The sequence below is a fragment of the Scylla paramamosain genome, chromosome 21 (assembly GCF_035594125.1).
Source record: "Scylla paramamosain isolate STU-SP2022 chromosome 21, ASM3559412v1, whole genome shotgun sequence".
In the NCBI taxonomy this organism is placed as follows: domain Eukaryota; kingdom Metazoa; phylum Arthropoda; class Malacostraca; order Decapoda; family Portunidae; genus Scylla; species Scylla paramamosain.
The window spans coordinates 7,119,950-7,141,845 of record NC_087171.1 but is presented as its reverse complement, the minus strand read 5'-3'; the positions used below and the strand labels follow the sequence as shown (position 1 = coordinate 7,141,845).

Here is a 21,896-nt window from a genome sequence, read left to right as displayed (position 1 = left end):
AGCATCATTTAGTAGCTCACAAGCAAGAACTTTGCTATACATGTTGATTCAGAGAGTAATTTTCAAAGGGTATTTAAGAATATTCAGGATTCTAAGTATATACATACAGTAGTTTTGTAATTAGTACTAGAAATTGTTAATATTTATAATGCACTTTGGTGATGTAATGACATGCACATGGGTCACAACTGAGAAGCACAAAATTTGAATCATTAAGTGAAGACTGTAGGGTTGCTTTTGCCTAGTGGAGAAAAAATATGATTTATGAGTTGGTAAGTTGTAACCTTGTAACCTAACAATGTTGTTAAAACCCCTTCTGTCACTGTTGAGGTACAGTACTATGGCTTGATGCCCCCAACCATTTCAGAATACATGAGTCGTGCAGGGGATGCATATAGGCTGATGAAAGATAAATGTCAGTGGAAACTATGTTTATTCTAGTGTTTCACTGAACTGATGTCAAAGGTCATGTGAGAAAAATGCTTTGTCAATTGAATTTGAAAGGTATTTTGCTTATATAGTTTCTAGTGAATCCTGTAGTTGTGATAAAGTAATTTTTGTGATGCACCAGCAGTATGTGCTATTATCATATTACTGTAGAGAGCCCTGGCATAGATCCCAAGAATAGGGATCAGATTAATAGACTAATATAGTATTAGTTATATACTGTAGTTGGACAATGGAACCATTTATTTTTTATTTTATTATTTATTTATTTATTCATTTATTTATGCATTATTATTATTATTATTATTATTATTATTATTATTATTATTATTATTATTATTATTATTATTATTATTATTATTATTAAGATGGAAGTAGGTATGATCAACCTTGGATTTTTTTTCTCTTGAATATTCAGAACATGAGTACTTTGGTGTGATTAGAACTAATCTTATGGAAAATGGATCCTCACTACAACCATAAATGGTATTATTTTGTTGTAAGTGAATGATGCAATATTGTAATGGTGAGTATGGAGAGAAAGACTAATGAGTTATGAATGTCGATATAATTACGTGGCAGTAAAGTATTGAAAACTGATGTCAGAGCAGCCATTGGCTTTTAGGTTTTATTTTATTATTTATGTATTTAATTAATTAATTTATTTTATTTATTTTTTTGTTTCGGGGAAAGGAGGGAGGGATTGAGAGTGACGAAGAAAATAGGAGAACTTGGATCACGTAGTATAATACGATCAGTATCTTGCAAAAATTGTAAAACGGTGGATAAAAAAAAAAAAAAAAAAAAAAAAAAAGAAAAAAAGAAAAAAAAAAAAATAATATATATATATATATATATATATATATATATATATATATATATATATATATATATATATATATATATATATATATATATATATATATATATATATATATATATATTGTACTGGAAAGGTTAGTGCAGCAATGTTGATATGAGGTAAACTTAGTAAGCTCATGAAGGGCAAAGTACTGAAAGGATGTGATAAAATGCTCTTGAACAGTTTTGTATTTGTTAAATGATTTGTCAGAGTAAGCCAGTAGATGTTTTCGGGATCAGAATGAATGTGGGGGATCAGCCAACAGAAGGATAGCCTATATGAAAACAGATGTATTTATTGGAAAGGCACAGCTAGGGGAGGAATTAAGTTGCAGAATGGATAAAGAACATTCTGATGTGTACTGGACATAACAAAATGTAGATGTACAGTTTATTCATTTATTCATTTATTTATTTATTTTTTTTTATGGTTTTCTTAATGTTGAAAAGTGGATGTAGCCAGTTTCCAAGACGTTTCTCAAAGTAGGAATATGGTAATACGTACTCAGACTTTATGGAAGATTGATTTAAACTTGCTCCAAAAGTATTTAAAAGTTTTATGTATGTATAAGGAATTTCACCTTTCCCGCACTATAAAGCTATTTATTTGTTAAAACTTTCCGACACTCGTAGGTTGGATTACACAGCTTGATTGCATGCATGAAAATGTGATAAATAATGTAAAGGAGTATATGCGAAGTGTATGCGAAAAGTTGTTATGGGCGGAAGCATCTACAGTAGTAGCATCGCTTCGCGCTATTCCATCGTCAGTCGTCAGAACAAACATGATTTATTTTTTATTTATACGACACATTCCTTTCCGTATACATACCGAAAACATGTACATACTCTCATATATATATATATATATATATATATATATATATATATATATATATATATATATATATATATATATATATATATATATATATATATATATATTATCATGGACTCACTTTCATACTTCATTTTGAAAGTTACAACACTGAGTATTGAAGAAACTGGCGACAGTCAGGATACTTCTGCGCCGCTTCTTCACTGCTTTCAAAAGGCTCTAGTTGAAGCTACACTAGATTTTTAAGGGTGTTTTTGCTGTTCCAATTACAGATGAATAAGATTTCTACATTATTAATAGGACGAACACTCTTGGGAACCTGTGGCCATCGAAAATGATCGTGGTGAAACAGGAAAACGCTTCAGAACAGAAGCCTCAGTCCGAGCCAGTCGGGTTCAGTGGCCTCGCGGATGTGGTAGTATCCTAACATGGTCCAGGCTGGGCACCGATTATTTTTTCCCCCGCAGAAAGGTAAGTAGCTAACTATGGACACGTATATATTTACACTCATAGGATTTACTATTCGTCCAATATATTTGATAGATTTATCGAACAATATGGCAGTGAAGTAAAAAAAAAAAGGGGCCTGCTTGAGTGTCATACTCGTGATTCTAAAAAAAAAGAAAAAAAAATACTGAAAGAAAAAGTAAAATTATTGTGACACCATTCATCATGTGGTGTGGTGTCCTAGGGCGTCATAGGTTGGAGAATATACATTAATCCCTGGACTGGCGCAGGTTCACCTATCGCGCTCTCAGTACATCGTGGATTTTTTTGGCTAATATATAATATATATATATATATATATATATATATATATATATATATATATATATATATATATATATATATATATATATATATATATATATATATATATATATATATATATATATATATATATATATAAGAACATAAGAAATAAGGGAAGCTGCAAGAAGCGACCAGGCTTACACGTGGCAGTCCTTGTATGAAATATACCTTTCTGCGGCCGGATGCGTATTTACACATTTGTAAATTTAAATTACTTGTGGTAAAATTAGGATTTTCTAGCCTAAAAAATAGTAAATTAATAAGAAAATACACTATTGTAATTGATAGATATGAAGCTTAATTCAACTTACCGTATATTACGGCGGATAAGACGACTTTCAGATACGACGATCCCCAAATTTCGGTTTGAGTTTAATGGTTTTTACTCATATCGGTGGTATAAACCGACACCCGAACTATCAGTGGTGAAGTTTGTCAGTGAGCATCAGACAGCTGAGACGGTGATATACCATTACAATGAATGGAATACCCTTTTCATCTTCAAGCGCAAAACTAAACCTAAAATAAAATTCTCACCTGGTGCTTTTTTACTTTTTCACGAAAAGGGATGGATGGACGAAGACGGTGTAAAATTATGGGTAGGCAATGTGCGGTACGATCAGTTTTCCTAGACGTAAACAAAAGCTTGCCTTGCGCCGCCTGAGTGTGTCGGGCTGTCGGCCGTAATCTTCTTTGTATCGTCATCACCTGCATTGTTCTGTACTGCACAGCTAATCATTATCATCATCATCATCATCATCATCAATCAAGTTGTAGTATCTTCAGAGGTGAGTGTACCGAATTTATTTATTTATTTACATTTTTTTAATACGTATGAATGTGTCTAAAAGTAAGTTTGAGTTTGAAAAAATGTTTGAGTGTAGAAGAGGTTTATAAGAGTGTGGGGAGAGTTTATAAATATAAAACTATAAATATAAAACTATAAATATAAAACTAATAAAAAAAAAGCACAGTACTGTTTCTACTTCGCGGATTTTCACCTATCGCGGGGGGTTTTGGAACGTAACACCAGCGATAGTCGAGGGATTACTGTAATAAGCGTTTTGACGTCACTTAACGAGATGGACAACAATGGGTAACAGATGAGCTCAACGATGATCCTCCATTCCTCAGCTTACATAACCACCAAAAGTTATTGAAGCTCGAACGTGTCAAACAAACACCAAACAAGCGTGAGTAAATGACGGAAAGAGTGAGTGTTGTTGACGTTTGTTTTTGTTGTCACACTGTTTGAAAGGTTGCTTCATGTTTGCTTGTTTTTTTTTTCGGTTGGTTAGTAGTTTAGGTATTTAGGATCCCCAGAATTCACAGTATATCGTAGTTGTGACTCGGGTTATTACATGGTTTGCTGGCAGCACTTGAAGAGAGAGAGAGAGAGAGAGAGAGAGAGAGAGAGAGAGAGAGAGAGAGAGAGAGAGCCATAAACTTACCCATATTATTTTTGTTTATAAAAGATATTCCATTGTTATTATTATTATTATTATTATTATTATTATTATTATTATTATTATTATCATTATTATTATTATTATTATTATTATTATTATTATTATTATTATTATTGCTATTATTATTATTATCATTATTATTATTATTACTATTATTATTACTATTACTATTATTATTATTATTATTATTATTATTATTATTATTATTATTATTATTATTATTATTATTATTTGTTGTTGTTGTTGTTGTTGTTGATGCTGTTAATAGTGATTTACGGTTTACTCATAAATACACTCACCCAGTAACTGAAAATTGACATATTTTTACAAAAAACTCTTGATACGTAGAGCATGAAAATAAGATTAAATAAATGTGAAAACGAAATGATGAGTGATTTGGATGTAAACAAACGATGGGGAAATTAATATAACGAGTCAGTTGAATAAAGAAAAAAAAAAATGTAGATATCAAGATGTGATCATGTATTTTAAAATCGTCAATTGAGAAAGTTAAGTATTGCTGGAATGTGTAGCTATGTGTTCATGGCCTGATTGAGAGCCAGCGGGGACTGTGCTGGTGTTGTGGCGGACTGCTGGGAGGCACCTCGGAGGTTTTTTTTTCTTCGTTTTTTTTGGCCATCACCCAAGCGTGGGTATTAGGTTAGTTTTTTTTTTTTTCATATTCTATTTAGTATATTTATTATTTTATTTTTTATTTATTTATTTATTTATTTATTTTTTGTAATTTCTTGTAATTTTTCATTTATTTTTGAATTGCTTTTAATTGTTTGAGGATTCAGGAGTCAGGAACATATTCTGAAACACGTCACACCTCCACTACTTTCCAAAGGCTCTAGTTGAAATTGCACATATTTTTGAAGGTATTTTTACGGTTCTAGTGACATATTAAAAAAAATTTTACTACAGGAGAAACACTTTTGAGAACCCGGCTTATCATCTCTGTGGCCTTTTGAAAACAGTCGTGGTGAGAAAGCAGTGTTTCTGAATACCGGCCTTAGTACCGAACCGCTGCAGTTGGTGCTTCACAAGATTTGGACTGTGGAGTAGGTTCAGTTGGGCGATGGCCTCACCGATTTAGCTTGAACTGAGGATGATGTGCATTGTGTATCTGAGTTCACTCTTTCGTGTGTTGTTGAGGAACAGTGATCCAATATTCTCAGTTTGAGGAGGTGAGTATGTAGCAAATGTATCGTGTGAGTCTTGGATAGAGACACCTGGCTTCTTGAGTGTTCGAAAGTATGTATGAAGCAACTTAAAGTGTGATGTTGGTGAGCCTCTTATCAAGGTGTTATCATGATGTTATCATGTTGTGTGTGTGTGTGTGTGTGTGTGTGTGTGTGTGTCCTTACACGAAAAAAAAATGTTAAACAGAAAAAAAGTAATGAAAGCTTTTCCGCAAAAAAAAAAAGTAAAAATAAAAATATAAATAACTAAAAATAAAAATAAATAAATAAAAAAAAATTAAATGAATAAATAAGAAAATAAATGAAAATAAATAAATAATAAAATAAAATGAAAATAAGATAAAATAATAAATTAATACGCTGTGCTTTGTCTCGAAGATGTGAAAAAATCATTACAAGACTTTGGGAAAATTATCTATATTTTTTCTTACCATCAGCAATACAGCTTTAATTCAGGTCGAGGAACGAGAGGTTTTGGAATAACGAGGAGGCTGCGAGCGAGAGTTTATGATTACTGCTTAGAGGTGTGTGTGTGTGTGTGTGTGTGTGTGTGTGTGTGTGTGTGTGTGTGTGTGTGTGTGTGTGTGTTTGTAAGTCACATGGGCAAGTCGCACAAACATACTGAAAAAAAAAAAAAACTCATTTGGGGAGAGAAACATCGCATTCTTGAATCGAACCATTTCCGTAGGAATTAGGTATTAGAAGCGAATACGGAAGAAGCATCAGCTCCTTCATTACCCACTGGGGGGTAATACAAAATTTTTTTCGTGGGGCAATGGAGGTGTGACAAAGAAAAGAAAAAAAATCCGGAAATCAAGAAAACATTGCGATCAATGTTAACTTACTATGTAAAGTTGTAAAATAAACCTAATATAATCAAGAAATAAAGTTAAATCTAATAACAGTAAGCATTAAAAGTATATTGTACCAGAAAAGACAATATGTATCAAAGTGTGTGGCAAGCTAAGAGTACTCGTACTTAGACATGTTTGCCTTAGCAGACACAGTCACCAGCAACCCTTATCACGTGTCCAGTATTGTACACGTGATAAGGGATACTAACAACATTTTGTGAAAGGGCTATCACGCTTAATATGGCGTGTTGAATTGGCTGCTAACAAGCTGAGGAGTTCGGGAAACACTGCTCAGTGTGATACAAAAACCTGAGTTCAGTGTACTGAGTCTGCCACACTGTCACATGAGACCAGATCTCTCCGAGGCTTGCTTAACTTCACCACACCTCTTGACAAATCTACATCCGTCTGCCTTCCATATCTACTATCAGTTCATTCTAAGTGCACTCCTATAATTGTACAAGAGCACCATTAGCAGCAACCTAGTACAGTCATTTTGTTATCCGGATGTACTTCTGCTCATTGTCTGTTATCAGTAGAGGGAGCAACAGCATAATTATGAAATATGTGGTGTGGTAATGATAAACTCTCCTGGGCACTGCAGTGGTTGTTGTTGTTGTTGTTGTTGTTGTTGTTGCTGTTGATGTTGCTGCATCTGATATATTATTTTTATGTAAGAGAGGTGCTGGCCAAAGGAAGCAAAATATAATAAAAAAGGGACCAAACTGGGGTGCTAATCCCTAAATATGAAATCTTGAAACATCCCTCTTGAAAGAGTTCAAATCATAGGCATGAAAAAATACAGAAGCAGGCAGGGAGTTTGAGTAAAAAAAAAAAAAAGATGAATGATTGAAAATACTGGTTAACTCTTGCATTAGAGAGGTGAACAGAATATGGAAGAGGGAAAGTAGAAAGTTGTGTGCAGCGAGACCGCGGGAGGAGTTAGCAAAGTTGCGGTAGAAGATAGCAAGAGATGCAACATTGCGGCGATAAGAGAGAGGCATAAGACAGTCAGTTAGAGGGGGGGAGTTGATAAGACGAAATGCCTTTGGTTCCACCATGTCTGTTTGTCTGTTTGTCTGTGTGTCTGTTGTTGTTGTTGTTGTTGTTGTTGTTGTTGTTGTTGTTGTTGTTGTTTTAACGTGGAAGGAGTACATGGTACCAAAAAAAAAAAGACCTAATAACTAACTGAAAAATGTGCGTAATTAAGTATACATTCAGTCAGTCAGTCAGTCAGTCAGTCAGTCAGTCAGTCACACACACACACACACACACACACACACACACACACACACACACACACACACACACACACTTCTAGTCTTGTGTCAAGTTTTATTAGTCATGTTTAGTTATTGCTCTGTGATGCGTTAGTCTTATTTGTATACTTAGTGTTTCTTGTCGACCATTTATTAGAAGGAAGGGAATCACCAACATCTACGCCTCTCTTATTTTGACCATGTTTTGTGATGAGGACACTGGCCAGCAAAAAAAAAAAAAAAAAAAAAAATCACTTAAGGGTTAATATATATATATATATATATATATATATATATATATATATATATATATATATATATATATATATATATATATATATATATATATATATATATATATATATATATATATATATATATATATATATATATATATATATATATATATATATATATACGTGAATATGTTAGAGAAAAAAATTGATATAAATAAGGTAGTACGTAAATAAGTGAGTAAATAAGTGAATAAGTGATATAAAAAAGATAAATAAAAATCAAAGTTACATTAATACTAGAAGCGTATTAAGAGAAGGACACATACACTCATGGCATTTCATTATAGTTGACAATCATAACAATCATTATATTTTAATCAATATCTCATGATGCACGTTATATAAGATTTGTTCTTATTTTTGGCCATAATGTTTGGTAATTCTTTTTCATTCTTTGGAACTCTCTCTCTCTCTCTCTCTCTCTCTCTCTCTCTCTCTCTCTCTCTCTCTCTCTCTCTCTCTCTCTCTCTCTCTCTCTCTCTCTCTCTCTCTCTCGTTTTGAAGCTGCTTTTTAGTGTCTAGAGTTCTCCTTTCTAGCGATTTTGGGTGCTTATTGTTTTGATTTTTTTTAGGTTTTTTGACATTTTTTTCATATTTTACTATAGTTTTTTTTTAGGTTCATGACTCCTTTTTTCTCCTTTTTTTCTTTTTCTTTTTCTTTTCTAGTGTTTCGAATTGTTTTCTTTTTTAGTAATTTGAGTCCTTTTTTTTCTTTTTTCTTGCTTTGACTCCGTATTTTTGTATTTTGATTCCTTTATTTACTATTTCGACTTTTTTTTTTAATGTGCTAACTCATTCTTATTTCTTTAGTGTTTTTATTCCATTTTTTAGTGTTTGGACTCGATTTGCTAGTGTTCTGACGAATTGATTTTTGTTTCCCATCGTTATAACTCCATGTTTTCTTTAGTGTTTTTACTTTGTTTGTTTTTTTTTTTTTTTTTCTTTAGTGTTTTGACTTAATTTTTTTAGCGTTTTGACTACGTGGTTTTCATTTAAAGTGCTTTGACTGCAGATTTTTGTGTTTTTAAGGGTTTGACTTTTTTTTTCAGTTTTAGTATTTTGACTCCATTTTCCATTTTTTTTTTTTAGTGTTTTGATTTTTTTTTTCAATGTTGCAACTTTTTTTTTATTGTTTTTACTTTTTTATTGTTTTGACTTATTATTTTCCTTTTTTTGGTGTTTTGCCTCCATTTTCCCCTTTTTTATATTTTCGCTTTTTTTGTGTTCTGATCTTTAATTTTTTAATTGTTTTGATGCCATTCTTTTTTTTTATTTTTTTTACCACATTTTTTTATTCTTTTTAGTGTTTTTTTTTCTCCATTTACGTTTTTCTATTGTTTTGACTTATTGTTTTATCACTTTTTTCTTTTTTATTGTTTTCACTATTGTTTAATTCTTTTATTATTTTGACTATTTTGTTCCTTTTTTTTTAGTATTTTGACAAGTTTTTGTTTTTACTCCATTTTTTTGTATGTTTTTAGTTTGTTTTGACTTCATTTTTCTTTTTTTTTTTTTAAGTATTTTGACGCCATTTCTTTCTTTTTTTTTTTTTAGTGCTTTTTCTCTTGTTTTTCTAATGTTTTGACTAATTTTTGACTCTTGTTTAGTGTTTTATTTATTTTTTTTGTGTGCTAATGCGTGCTTTATTGTTTTGAGTCTTTTTTTTAGTGTTTTGACTTTTTTCATTTTTTTTTAGTTCTTTTTCTTTTTGCCCCTATTTTGATTTTTTAGTATTTTGCCTTTTTTTGTCTTTTTTAGTGTTCTGTCTTGATTTTTTAGTGTTTGGCTCCTTTTTTATATTTTTTTTCTATGAATATTTTGTCATTGTTTTTACAGGTTTGAATCCATTATTTTAGTGTTTTAGTTCTTTTTAATGTTTTGACTTGTTTTCTTTTCTTACTGTTTTGACTCCGTTCTTTCAATTTTTAATGTTCGGCTCAATATTATTTTATGAGTGTTCTGACTTGCTTTCTTTTTTTTTTTTTAATGTTCTGACTCCATTTTTTAATTGGTTTGAGTTATTTTTCATTTTTTTATTACTATGATTATTTTTTTTTTACATTTTAGTGTTATGACTCCATGTTTTTCTTTTTTTTAGTGTTTTAACTTTTTTTTTATTGTTTTGACTTATGTTTTTTATTGTTTTGATTCCATCTTGCTTTTTTCATTGTTTTATTTATTTTTTTCCTTTTTATTGCTTTAATTCAATTTCCTGCTTTCTTTTCAGTGTTTTGACTCCATTTTTTCATTTTTTCGTTTTTAGTGTTGTGAATTTAGTAGTTGTGAATTCTTTATTGAGTGTTTAAATTTTTTCTCTCTTTCTAGATTTTTTTTTCGTTTTTTTTTTAGTGCTTTGACTATTTTTCCTTTTTGTGTTTTGACTTTTTCTGTATTTTTTTTGTTTTGAATATTTTCAAGATTTTTATTATTTTTTTTCTTTTTGAGTGTTTTTACTTTTTTCTTTTAATTTTCAACTCCTTTTTTTTCTTTTATTGTATTACTCATTTTTTTATGCTTTCACACCATTTTTATATTTTTAGTGTTTTGAGTATTTTTTCTTTTTCTTTAGTGTTTTTTCTTTCTTGTTTTTTTAGTGTTTTGAATATTCCTTTTGAACTATTTTGTCTTCCTCTTTAGTATTTTATCTTTCTTTTTTTTTTTCAATTATTTGACCTTATTCTTTTCATTTAAGTCTCTTTTTATGTTTTGAATTTATTCTTGATATAGTGTTTTGAGCCCGTATTTTCTTTTATAATGTTCTGACTCATTTTTTACTACATTTCTTTTTCTTTTAGTATTTTAATTTCTTGTTTTACAGTTTATTATTATTATTATTATTATTATTATTATTATTATTATTATTATTATTATTATTATTATTATTATATTTATTTTATTTATTTTTTTTTTAGTATTTTGACACCTTTTTTTTTAGGATTTTGTCCCTGACAAAATTTGTCTGACACTTGTTTACAGTGTTTTAATTTTTTTTTGTGTTTACGCGGTTTTTACTGTTTTCGCTCTTATTTTTAGTGATTTGACTCTTTAGTGTTTTGCGTCACTTTTTTGTGTCTTTAGTGTGTTTTGTGTCAATTTTTTAAGGGATTTGATTCCATTTTTATTGTTTTGACTTTTTTATTGTTTTGATTCATTTTTCGTATTAAGAATATTTTTAGTGTTCTGACTTATTTTTAGTGTTTTGACGTTTTTTTTTTATTGGTTTGACTCCTTTTTTAGTATTTTGATTCCTTTTTAGTGTTTTGAAAATTTTTTTTAATGTTTTGTCTCCTTTTCTATTGTTTTGAATAATTTTTAGTGTTTTGAATCCAATTTTATTGTTTTGACTCCTTTTTGATTGTTTTGAATTGATTTTTAGTGCTTTGATATTTTTCCTCATTTAGTGTTTTGACTCCATTTTTTTCATTTTCTTTTCTCTTTTTATTTTTTGAGTCGACTTTCAGTGTTTTGACTCCATTTTTTCTTCTTTAGTGCTATGACTCCTTTGTAGTGTTTTTAGTTTTTTTTGTTTTTGTCTTCTTCCTTTGTGTTTTGACTCCTTTTGTAATGTTTTGACTCCCTTTTAAGTGTTTTGACTCCCTTTGTAGTGTTTTGACTCGGCTTTTTTAGTGTTTTGATTCCATTTTTTTTAGTGTTTGGCTCCATTATTGTTTTTTTTTTGTGTTTTGACTCCTTTTTTATTAGTGTTTTGACACCTTTTTTGTAATATTTTGTCTCCTTTTTTGATATTTTTTTTTTGTATTTTCACTCCTGTTTTAGTGTTTTGATTGTTGTTTTAGTGTTTTTACTAATTTTTCTGTTTTGAATCCCTTTTTTATTGTTCTGCTTATCTGTTTTAGTTTTTACTTTTTTTTATTGTTTTGACTGCTTTTTTAGTGCTTGGACTGTTTTAAGTAACTTCTTTTTATTGTTTGACTCATTTTTTTTTTCATTTTTTTATTGTTTTAAATCCGGTTTTTTTTTTTATTTTACGTGTTTTGATATTTTTTTTTTTTTCGTTTTTAGTGTTTTGGATTTTTAAAAAACTTTTTACTCCTTTTTTTTTGTTGTTTCGTGGTTTGACTGTATTAACTTATTTTTTTTTTTTTTTAGGTGTTTTGAATCCATCCCTTCTTTCTTTTAGTGTTTTGATTTTGCATTGATGCTTTTTTTAGTGTTTTGACTCCTTTTTCCGTGATTTGTCTGTTTTTAGTGTTTTGATTTCTTTTTTCATGTTTTTTCTCTTTTTTTTAGTTTTAATTAATTTTTAGTGTTTTAAAAGCTTTTTTAGTGTTTTTATTCCTTATTTTGTATTTTGGCTTTTTTCTAGTGTTTCCTCTACTTTTTTGTAGTGTTTTGTAATTATTTAGTGTTTTGACACCTCGTTTTAGTGTTTTGACATCCTTTTTATTGTTTTGACTCCTTTTTTAGTGTTTTGGATCTTGTTTTAGTGTTTTCATATTGTTATAAATTATAATTTTTAGTGTTTTGACTCCATTTTTTAGTGTTTTCACTCGTTTTTTTTTCTTTTAGTGTTTTGACTCCATTTTTTAATGTTTTGACTTTTTTATTTTTTTTTTAGTATTTTGACTTTTTTTTTAATGTTTTGACTTTATTTCTTTTAATGTTTTGACTCCATTTTTTTTTTTTATATATATATTGAGTATTTTTGTTTTTAGTGTTATGGCTCCTGTGTAGAGTTTTTTTTTTATTTTTTTTAAATCCTTTTTTTTAGTGTTTTGACTCCTTTTTTTATGTTTTTGAATCTTTTTTTGTGTGTTTTGATATATATATATATATATATATATATATATATATATATATATATATATATATATATATATATATATATATATATATATATATATATATATATATATATATATATATATATAGTATTTTGATTCCATTTTGTTTTTTTTTTTTAGTGTTTTGATGCAATGTTTATTATTTATTTATTTTTTTTAGTGTTTTGACCCCATTTTTTTTTCTTTTTAATGTTTTTGAATTTTTTTTTCTTTTTAAGTGTTTTGAGCGAATTTTTTCTTTTTTAGTGTTTTGATTTTTTTTGTTTTGGTGCTATGATTCATTCCTTTGTAGTTTATTTATTTTAGTTTTGCCTTCTTTTTTAGTGTTCTGATTCCTTTTTTTTTTTTTTAGCGTTTTGATTCTTTTTGTTGTGTTTTGAATCCCTATTTAGTATTTTGATATTTTTTTCTATTTTTTTAGTTTTCACTACATTTTTTTTTAGTGTTTTCACTCCATTTTCTTCTTTTTTCTTTAGCGTTTTGACTCCATTTTGTTGTTTTTTGGTATTTTCATGAATTTTTTCCTATACTGTTTGACTCCATCTTTTTTTTGTGTGTGTGTCTTTTGACCCCATTTTTTCCTTTTTTTTTTTGGCTTTCTTTTTTTCTTCTTAAGTGTTTTGACTCAGTTTTTTTCTTTTTAGTGTTTTGGATTTTTTTTAGTGGTTTGACTCCATTTTTTCTTTTTTTAATTTTTTTTTTAGTGCCATGATTCCTTTTTAGTGTTTTTAGTGTTTTTTTGGTTTGCTTTAGTTTTTAGTGTTTTGACTCCTTTTGTAGTGTTTAGGTTTCTTGTTTTAGAGTTGATTATTTTTAGCGTTTTCACACCTTTTTGTTTTGTGTTTTTTCTCTTTTTTGATGTTTTTAATATCTTTTTTTCTGGATTTTCTCTCCTTTTTTAGTGTTTTGGTCTATTTTTTGTGTTTTACTCCTTTTTGTGTTTTGAATCCCTTTTTAATTGTTTTGCCTATCTGTTAAGTTTTTAATTTTTTATTGTTTTGAACGCTTTTTAGTGCTTGGATTGCTTTTTTAGTGTTTTAAGTAACATCCTTTTTTCGTTAAACTTTTTTCATTTTTCAAGTGTTTTAACTTCGGTCTTTACTGTTATGACTGTTGCTTAGTATTTTATCGTTTTTGTGTTCTGTCTTCTAATTTTAATGTTTTGAGTCCTTTTCTTAGTGTTTTGATTTCTTGCTATACAGTTGAATTGTTTTTTTTATATTGTTTTGTCTCCTTTTTTTAGGATTTTGATTTCTTGTTTTATAGTTAAATCCTTTTTTTAGTGTTTTGACACTTTTTTTTTAGGATTTTGTCACTGACAAAATTTGTCTGACACCTGTTTTCAGTGTTCTGATTCTCTCTCTCTCTCTCTCTCTCTCTCTCTCTCTCTCTCTCTCTCTCTCTCTCTCTCTCTCTCTCTCTCTCTCTCTCTCTCTCTCTCTCTTTTAAGTTTACCCGTTTTCTTACTGTTTTCACTCTTATTTTAAGTGATTTGACTCTTTTTAGTGTTTTGTGTCACTTTTTAGTGTTTGACTCCATTTTTAGTATTTTGACTTCTGTTTTAGTTTCCATTGTTTTGACAATTTGTTTCCACTTAACAAGACGTTATTTTCATTGTTTATTTTTCCATTATCTCTATTTTCTATGAAATCATATATTTTTCTGTTGTTTCTTGTCATTCTTTCTTTTCATGTCCATATTTTTTCTTATTTCTTAATATTAGATATTTTTTTTATATTATTTTTATCTTTTATCTTTTTTTTTTAATCTATTTCTATGTTTATAGTTTACACATGGTTATTCTCTTCAACCTTCGGTATCCTCACTGCGTTCAAACTTTTTCACTTCCCAATTCGTGACTTTCTCCTCTCGCCAAATCCTCTGTTTTTTATTCTGAACTTCCTTAAGCTTGTCTTTTGGGTGTTCAGTTACATCCCATTCTTCCAGAAATCGCCTTTTCACTGACTTTTTTTGTTCCCCGTCTTCTGTTGAGGTACAATCCGTATTCACAGTTTTGTCTTTTCCGCCATTCTTCATTTTTTTATTAACCTGCGTAACTTGTTCGCTCTCCGTGATTTTCCTTTTCATTGTTTTTCCAGTATCCATTTCCTTTGTTTCGTCTTCATAGTCATCTAGTTTAATTTTCTTTAACACTGCAGCTTGAAATTCAGGAGTAATAATGTCTTCATTTATCTGGAATTTCCTTTTCATTGAAATGGTATTCTCTTTTTCTTTCGTAGGTGTTGCTTGAGTCTCGCCTTCGCACTCCGAGGACACTTTGAATTCATGATGCTTTAAGTGTTCCTGGTCTTCGTCAGCCTTCGTGACTCTCCATGCTCGCAGCGTCCTCCTCTGCTCCTTGTTGTAAGTTTTCCTGAGGTTCTCGTAGCATCGAATGGTCTTGATGAAACCTTTAGGTTTGTAGTGCCAGAGTCGATGTATTTCTTTCTGAAAGTTGATCTTTAACGGCCTGCCAGTCTGTGATTTGTTGTTGCTAAGATACTTTACGAATTTATCCAGGATCGTGTGGTGGACTGGAGTCTCCCAGGGTTTTTGTTCGAAGTGGAAGGAAGTTGGGTGGGATTCCTGGACATGCCTTTGATTTTTAAGTATGTATTTTCCTGTAGGATAATACTGTACATGCAGCTCACGGAATATTTTCTGTACAGTTAGTGGTTCTATCTTGGCTTCTCCTTCCTCCGCAGCCTTTCGTTTGATCTGCTCTTCGTTCCATATCTCCTCTTCACCTTCCTCCGAGCCTTCATCCATCCAGTCTGAATCATTGTCTTGCTCGTCGTCACTCCAGGTGTCCCAGCTGAGGCCTGCGAGTGAGTACTTGGTGGACTCCTTGTACTCCTGCGGCGACACCTCCAAGTAGCTTATTGCCTCATCTTCTAGCACCATGCTCCTCTGTGCCCACTCCCTCTCCTGCATCTTAATGTCATAAACTTTCATAATTATGTCTTGAGCCGAACTCCGCGACAAGAACCTGTTCATTTTGGCCAGAACTCTCTTGGTGTGGCGTGCCTTTTCCTTGACCATGTTAATGTAATCACGGCGGAGCTTGAGTTGTTTGTTGTTATGATGGGTGAGCAGGTGCAGCCTCTGGTGTTTAGGGAGGTGCATCAGACCTATGTCATCTTTAGGGCACAAGGGGAACAGACTGTTAAGCTCGTGCTCCGATAAGCGTCTCTTGAGGTATTTGTGCTTCTGCTGCAGAAACTTGCGCGTCAAACTCTGATAGGTTTCTTTCGCGACAGACAAGTACTTTGTCAAGGTGTTTTTGCTCATGTTATTCAGTTTTACTTTGATCTCCTCGCGGCGGACCCGCTTTTCCTTTTCCTTACAAAAGAACTTATATTCGTCGTCGATACCGTGAACGAGGCTCTCCACGTAGCCTTGAAGCTTCTCGCAAACAGGACCGTGGCAGGGAAAGAGCGACTCCTGTCCTTGCACTGTAGCCACAGCCTCTAAAAACAGCAACACGGAAGTCATGTCTGAGTGACTTAGCGGCTCCTCTCCATTTTCCCGCTGTGCCTTTGCGAGGACGTGGTCATTCAGGTACTCGAGGCGGCGGATGGGGAGCTGATCCAGGAAATTGATAATCTTGACTGCGAGTCGCCGTTTCTTACGAAGCATTTCTACCGTCGCCTGAGCTTGGAAGATTTCTTCACACGACACTTTGTGCTTCCGCGACAAACTGTAAAGAAGGGCCTCTTTCTCCGTCATGAGGAAGTCGTTAAGGTAGGCCTTCTGCCGCTTGAAAGACTGCCACGCTGCAGTGTCCTGTGTGGCCAGGCGCAAGCCTGGGAACTGCTTGAGGCCCTTGGCACGCCGCCACACCATCTTGAATATCGCGAAATTCCTTCGGCAAACTGTTTTCATGACGTAGCGGCGAATGTTTCTGCTGACATTCTTTTCCATAAAGTGTTGAAGAACTTTTTCCTTGTCTTGACTGGAATGTGTTGAAAGATTGACCTTGGGGAACAAAGGAGCTCTGCAGCAGTGGAATTCTTGACTGTAAATCCTATCTTTGAGTGGGCAGTCAGAGACCATTTCCTGCATCCACAGAGTGCGGCTCACATCCTGACTTCGCCTCCACGCCGCCTTCTCGTCCCCCTCCTCTACGCTACCGTTACTGAATTCGCCGGCAAGTCTGTTAAGCAGCCTGAAGTTCACCTCCTGTCCTGGTGATGTCTTGCTTTTCTTTGCTATAGTCTCATCACCTTCACCACCGCAGTCACCGTCTTCACTCGAGCTGGACTCCTCGCCATCTGAGGGATACTCAGTGGGACTCAAGCGGGTCTCACTATCAGCGTCACTGTCATCCTCCTCATCCCAAGAAGCGTCATCCGTTTCACACTCATCATCTTCCACGTCTGAGAGGTGGCAGTGCATTCTCTCGTTGTCGGAGAACTCCAGGCTGGCGTATGATTTGTCGTCAGGGATGTAATACTCGTCCTCGTCGTCTTCTTCGTTGCTTGAGTTACCGTCTTGGCCCTCCATCCCAGGCACACTCCCTTCCACGCGGTCATTCTGGTGGGTGAGAGTTTGGGGGTGTTTGAGCACGTGCTCCACCGTCACCTTGCCGCTGTAAATCGCTTCCACGGTGTTCAGCAGAGCCTCGGGGGCCTGTGCGTGAAGCGTGACAGCGCTGCTCACAAACCTCTTCACCATCTTAATCTCTTGAATTTCCATCTTCCTTTTCTGGTTTTCATCTTCATTATTTGAGCGTTTCTGTTCGTTTTCCTGAACTTCGTCAGATTCTTCGCCTTGGGTTTCATTGACGCTTCCTTCTTCCTTCTCGTCGTCATCGCTTCGTCCTTCCTCGTCATCTTCATCATCACTCCAGTTTTCAAACTCGTCCCTCTCCGCTGCTTTGTGTAAGTAGACTTTCTTATCCATGCCCCTCTTGAAATAGCGATGCACAATGCCCTGCATGGCGTAGTGCATCTTGTGCATCACGGCCTCCTGTTTGTTGTGGCTCTTGCCCTTCATTCTAAAGTACATGCGTCTCAGGAAGGCCTTGACGATGTAAGTCACATGCTGCACCACCATTTTGTTGGGGAAGGTCAGCTGTGCCAGGATATCATCGTGTGATTTTTGCATCTGATTAACGCGCGTGAGGGCGGCGAGAAATTTCTTGGGGCAGGTGTTGTCTAGTGAAGTGTATTCGCTACTATCCAATTTAAAGTTACCGACAGGAGGGTTGGGTTTGTCCTGGAGATGGTTTTCCATCTCCTCTGGCGTGGCCTCAACGCCCGCCATGACGGCGCCCCAGGCCTTCTCATCAAGGAAGCAGTGCTTGTCGAGCCACTCCGTTACCCAGTCAATCTTAGAAATTTCAGACTGTTGTTCATCCTCGTTTTCAGAGTCACTTGTCTGGGGTGCGTTGTATCTGAAGGACTGATTTTGTTCCGACCCCTTCAAGGACTCTGTGTTCCGTCCCTCTGTCATTACTTTCTGTGGGGCAACCAGACAGCAAGAAATGTTAAAAAAGAGTGAGACATGTACGAGTATTCTTATAAACTTGTGTGTGTTGATGAATCACCTATCTCAATCAGTCGCTGAATTTGTCTATCAGTGTCTCAGTCAGTCAGTTAGCCAGTGATTCACTCTGTTAATGTACGCCTTCATTTCCTTATTCGTACATTCATTCATTCAGACAGTCAGCAAGTCAATTACTTTATCTAGTTCTCTTTTTTTTTTATCTATCTGTTTGTCTCTCTCTCTATCTACCTATCTATATTTCTATATATCTATCTATCTCTATCTATTTATCTTTCTATCAATAAATCAGTATATCAGTCTATCTGTCTGTCTAGGTATCTGTGCATCTATCTGTCTATCTATCTATCTATCTATCTATCTTTTCTCATCTTACTTTATCTTAATCTTATCTATCTATCTATTCATCCATCAATCAATCAATCAAGCAATCAGTGTCTATCTTTCTATTTATCTATATATTCATCAATCAATCTATCAATCTATCTATCTGAATATGTATCTATCAACCAATCAAGCATTCAACCAGTGTCCATCTTAACAGACTCTCTCTCTCTCAAAAAGAAACATGCAAGACGGTCATCTGATGTAAGACAGTCTATAGTTTATACTCGTACTTACTCGTGCGTGTGTTTTCTTGCCACTTAGGCGACGCAGTGCGGCCAGACGCCTTTCTTTGGCCCGCGCGGCTCTTACTTCCATTACATATGTTGCTCTGTTAAACTCCATGTCTGTGTATTCCTCAGTAGAAATCTCGGTGCGATTCTCAGACATCAGTGGCGTGTTTCTCTTGAAATCCTTGTGCCCAATGGATCACTGGGGGTGGGTAAACCTGGAGGCTAGATTTTTTGCCAGTAGGTATATCAACTTTCGTATTCAGGAAGGTTTGGGATCGTCAGTCGCAGCCAAAAATCAGCTTGGAGTTAGGTGGGAAGCAGACTCAGGAAGATGGCTGTTGATTGGTGCTAGCGCCCGAAACCCCAGCAAAACGTCCGCTGATTGGTGAACTGCTTGTATTGGACTGAATTTTGGTTCTTCTTCATCTTCATCTTCATCATCTTCTTCTTCTTCTTCTTCTTCTTCTTCTTCTTCTTCTTCTTCTTCTTCTTTCTCTTTTCCCCTCTTTTTCCTCCTCCTCCTCCTCCTCCTCCTCCTCCTCCTCCTTCTCCTCCTCTTTTTCTTCTTTTCCTCCTCCTCCTCCTTCTCCTCCTCCTCCTCCTCCTCCTGCTTTACAATCCTGTTGCTTCTACTGTAGGATAGTTACACAAACATTGTAGGATGGATCTCAAAGCCTGTTTGCTTTTGTTTTTCTTTGTATCTTACTTTGTATATTTTTTCTCGATGTGTTGATGTGGATTTCGGAGAAGAATTTTTCGAATAAACTGCGTAATGAATAGATCTCTTGAAAGTGTATTCATGGGTGTATGAAAATAAAGACAGTTACTTGATACAATTAAAACAATCTATAGAAAAAAGAGGTTCTAGAATCTAAATGATTAGAGCCGGAAGAAAAAAAAGAAGAGAGAGAATGGGGATGTGACTGAAAGGGAGAAAAGTTTCGTGCTTATGAGCTGTCTTTTGTAAACCCATGAGCCATGAATAGTCTCTTTATTTTCTGGTGTTTTCAGAGAAAGTAGAGAAGCATGGACTCTAGGTAAATGAGGGATTTTATATAAAAAGTCAAGATTACCTAAAGCAATAAAATTACGAACTGTTTATTGACGTTGATTGAAACATTGTTGCTTGCATATAATACATATAACATAACGAGCTCAAGTTGATAATTTTATTACTAGTAAATAACACTTACATCAAGAATACATTAAGAATAATGTAATGGCAAGTACGTGTCAGGACCAGCTTCTTCATTCCTTTTTCAGAGCGGTCGGTTGGGCGCACTGATCATCCGATTGATCTGACGTAGTTAGGTGTTAGGGCCTTGCACTTAGACTGTTCAGTCACTGTGGTAAGGGTCCAGGCACGAACGTGTGTGTGTGTGTGTGTGTGTGTGTGTGTGTGTGTGTTGTGATTATTATTGTAGCAGTAGTATGATATTTGAACATGTGTATTAGTTTTAAATACAGGTGTCACGTCATGAGTGATACTCAGGCTTACAGTGCTTAGAGGCGTCACATTCTCGCATTTACCGGAGAATTTTAAGTAACAGTTATCATGTGGACCTCCCAACTCCCATTATTAATTTGACACACGTATTTCAATATATATATATATATATATATATATATATATATATATATATATATATATATATATATATATATATATATATATATATATATATATATATATATATATATATATATATATATATATATATATATATATATATATATAGTGCTTTTATTATAATACTGTTGTCATTATTTTATAATGAGGAGATCTTGCTGGCCGCAGGACATCAGCTGAACATTTAACAATAAAAATGTGACATACATACAGTTATACAATAAGAAGTGTGGCATGCTGGAGAGTGGAGAGTGTGAAGAACATTCTTGAAGAAATGAAGTGTTTCATTATTATATAGTTTCATGCGACATGATTTTCCTCTCTTTTCTTTCCCACTTCCTTTTAGACAACACCACTTGTGCATTGTTGCCAGGATGCTGAACCGCAGCCCAGTGTTGAAATGCATCATTTGAAGCCAAAGCAACCTGCTGTTCTGTGGTATTCTGAATCCAAGGTATGGTTTATTGTACGTGGTGTATAGTCCAGCTTAACTGGTTCGTGCATGTAGTGCCAAGGCGGTTTTGTTCATTGTAGCGGAGTGGCAAAATCACTACCTGATGTGTGTGTGTGTGTGTGTGTGTGTGTGTGTGTGTGTGTGTGTGTGTGTGTGTGTGTGTGTGTGTGTGTGTGTGTGTGTGTGTGTGTGTTACAGGGAATCTGAGTAATCAGGGATTTTAATAACCAATTCCATAATCATATTTTCGCTATTATTTCTTTTTAGTTGTAAATGTTTGATTAAGTTTGGTCTGCTTAGGTTATTGGAGTTGTATTTTATCCAATCAGTCATGTAGCTTTGTAAATTAATAAGACAAAAATCCACAAAGGAGCTTTCAAATTTTTAATTGGCTTACGAATTTCATACAGTAAAAATGAATTACAAATCTATCTCGCTTGGCTGATTGCTTAAACTGAATGTATAGTAATCTAACCAAATCAAACGGAATCTAATCTTTTCATTAAAGGAAACAATATCGGAAATATGATTACTGAATCATTTTTGCATAAAATAACTGAAAATCTATGGTTACATAGATTCCCTCTAATATATATATATATATATATATATATATATATATATATATATATATATATATATATATATATATATATATATATATATATATACAGTAAAATCCCTCTCATCCGGCATTCAAGTATCCAGCAGCTTCAAGTATCCGGCATATTTTTCCCTGAGCCTTAAAATCAATAAAAAATCAATGTGTACTCATAAAATCGATTAAAATTCCCACACGAGGCATACTTTGTCCCCTCGCCACCAGAGCGCACTGATTCG

At 33.2% G+C, this 21,896-nt stretch overlaps 1 long non-coding RNA gene across 3 annotated transcripts in view; it reads left to right on the top strand.

Annotated features, from left to right (window-relative positions):
- The first annotated feature begins 2,381 nt into the window (after positions 1–2,381).
- Positions 2,382–21,896, top strand: part of LOC135110924 (uncharacterized) — a 52,900-nt gene continuing 33,385 nt past the window's right edge. For 2 of the 3 annotated variants that reach the window (XR_010273493.1, XR_010273494.1), the window contains exons 1-3: positions 2,385–2,617; positions 15,088–15,211; positions 20,949–21,056. This is a non-coding gene — a long non-coding RNA (uncharacterized LOC135110924). Of the gene's footprint in view, positions 2,618–15,087; positions 15,212–20,948; positions 21,057–21,896 lie in introns of all 3 variants that reach the window. The other variant, XR_010273495.1, reaches the window with a different exon arrangement.